Source organism: Hippocampus zosterae, chromosome 11 (assembly GCF_025434085.1).
Source record: "Hippocampus zosterae strain Florida chromosome 11, ASM2543408v3, whole genome shotgun sequence".
NCBI lineage: Eukaryota > Metazoa > Chordata > Actinopteri > Syngnathiformes > Syngnathidae > Hippocampus > Hippocampus zosterae.
Window position 1 is genome coordinate 16,702,449 of NC_067461.1, and position 3,150 is coordinate 16,705,598.

Below are 3,150 nucleotides of genomic sequence, written 5' to 3' on the forward strand. Positions count from 1 at the left end.
TGGCCTGGGGAGTCAAGTTCAGCATTTGCTTCCTTAATATCTGGTACCATCTGGCGTCATGAATGGGTATAATGTCTAGACCTCGAATATAAGACGACCCCCACTTTTTTAGTCTTAATTCAATGCAAAAAACACTGTCTTATATTCGGGCCAATACAGTAAATCTGCTGCAGTCACGCTCATCTGACCTATAGCATTGTTTGGTGGATGAAGGAGTAGAAAAACAGTCAGTGGCCAAAATAAGATGACATGAAATGATCTGGTGAACAAAATGACATCCTCGCAACTATCATAAACGCGTCAGGAAACAAGGGGGCGTGCTTCCTTTCGTGTTAAACATACTGCCCCACGTGACATTATTTTGTGTGCATGGATGTCACATTACAAGCACATTCCGTTCGCATTACATGGTGCTTTTTATTTTCTTTTGCTTTAATCTTTGACGAGAAATGGTCATTGCTAAAATCGCCTTGCGTCTCTTATCAGGAAGGATGTATTACAGCTTCAACAAAGTAATATAGTTCTACTCACAGGAGAGTTTTTATGATTAAAGAAAAGAGAAAAAAGATTTTGCATCCCATTGGCCGGCTGTGTCCATACAACTACTGTTTGCTGTAAACACCACTGGTAAATTCAGTTTTTAAGATAACTTATTGGTGGGGATGAATTTTCTGCGGTACTGAAATGAGTTTAATAACAGAGCACAGATAATTGAATTTACGACTATTTACTGGTCAGAATGGATCTTTGATGTGGTAGCCGGGCAGTTCACTGTTCTTTGGCGTATTACAATACACTTTATACTTTTTCCAGCCCAGTGAAATAACTCTCAGCTGCACCTTAGCATAACCAGGCAAAACCAGCTATCTGTTATCAGAATCGGCATCCGAATCAGCATCATCTTTATTGACCAAGTATGTAAAACACACAAGGAATTTGTCTCCGGTACTGCAGGCTACACTTGTATCATCATAAACAAGGACATGACAAATAAGTATGGAAGGACATTCCGCAATGTAAGGGGACCGTTATGCGATGGTACCACACATGACCGCTGTGAGACAAAGTGCAAAGTATCAAGCAGAGCTAAAGTGATCAGTGGTAGAATACAATACTATAACAGTTGTGCAGTTGGTGCAGAAAATCATTGCACAATTTTTAGACCAGTAGCAGTATTTGTGGTACAACAAGTGTGCAGATGTCTTTGCCTCACAATTCAGAGGTCATGGGTGCGACCTCCTGTGTGGAGTTTGCATATTATCCCCACTACCTACATGGTTTTCTCTGAGTACTCCGGTTTCCTTCCACATTCCAAAAAACACATGTCATAGGTTAATTAAACACTCTAAATCAGGGGTGCCCATTACGTGGATCCTGATCTACCGGTAGATCTAAGACAGATCCCAAGTAGATCCGAGGAGTGTTGAGGAGAAAAAAAACAAACAACCATTTGTGTGTCTTTGTACATGTCACTAATATATTTTTTGTGTTAATGTACGCTGCACCCTAATCATCCTATCAGTCTCATTTTCACAAAAAAACATTTAAAAAATAAAATAAAGCAGGTAAATCTTGAATTTACGATGGCGCGTGATTACGTCACCGGAAGTTGTTAGCGCTCAGCAGTCTGCAATTGCAGCTTGTGATCATAGCTGTTGCGCTCTATATTCTCATTCAGAGTTTGCTTCATGTACAATTCACCGAGGGCACGGGCAAAGAACAGGAATCTAGGAGGGTTCAGGGAAACACTTTAAAACGGTACCTGTGAGCTACGATTGTTAACAGGCTGCAAAAGTGCGCCGTATGCCTCAGTTTCAGGCTGTTTCTCATCATGGCGTGTGCGTATGTGTGTGTGTGTGCGCGCGCGTGTGTGTGTGTCTGTTTGTGATCCCGGGAGGTTAGTTGATCGAAAAGTAGATCTTCTGTCCAAAAAGTGTGGCCACCCCTGCTCTGAATGGTCTCAAAATGTGATTTTGAGTGTGAATAGTTGTTCGTCCCTGTGAGCGATTGGCTGGCAACCAGTTCAGGGTGTACTCTGCCTACTGCTCGCCGACAGCTGGGATAGGCTCCAGCACGGACGCTACCCTCGTGAGGATAAGCGACTCAGATGATGGATGGATGGATATTATCATGTATGAATATTAATATGTGTATATATTTTATATACCGCAGCTTCCATGTTCATCGGTTAAGGTGGTTCTTTGACTGGCTACAGTCCACTCACGAAACAGTTCATTATCGGGACTCAAGTGTCGTCTGCTTTCCCTACACCAAGGAAGATTTTTGCTCATAAATATTGAACGCCGTAATAATACGATGGTTGGCCCTGACCTTATTTCAGACACGATTATTGGAACAGATCCTATCTTAAAACACCTAAGACCGAAAGATAATCTCATAGGACAATCTAAGACAGGGGCTACTCTGGCATTGACATCCATGGTCAGAAAGGGGCAAAATTAGGACAAAAAAAAGTCCCATTGTCTTTCTGTGTTTTCCCAGCCTTACACTTTCACTGACAATTCTCTGCCATGTCTTCTGGAAGGATTCTTTGGTTCTCAAGAAATAGCTCTCCTTTTCAAAAGCTTATCAAGCCTTGGTATAGCTAGAGCTACAGTAGTGTTGCTGTGGTGTGGATGCAGAGGCAGGAAGGAAGCAATCAGTCGAGTATTTTTTATTGTGTTTGATCAAGAAAGGAACAATAGTGCAACAACACAACCAAAAATGCAAACGTGTGAAACAGAGCAGAGCGCATCTCACCATACCGCAATGATCCACTTTTGTTTTGCAAATAGTGGTCTATTTGCAAACACACACACTCCTTTTAAGAAGCTCCGCGAGGATTTCCGCTTGCTCACGTGTTGGAAACAGTCAAACTTTTCGCTCATGACTTTGGTAAGATTTTCATCTTATACACAATTGCAATACACTCTTTGTAGTGAGTCACAGCATTAGTTGAAGCGCAATTCATGTGTTTCACTCTTTTGTTTGTTTTATCTTTCATGACAACAGATAATGACATTTATCTTTAGTAAGTATAACTGAATAAATGATGAGGTGCATATATGAAATATACATTATATCACAAGCATAAATAGATGGCTTTGTCCATTAAATTCAAAAGTCCTTAATTTAAACGATTTAAACACT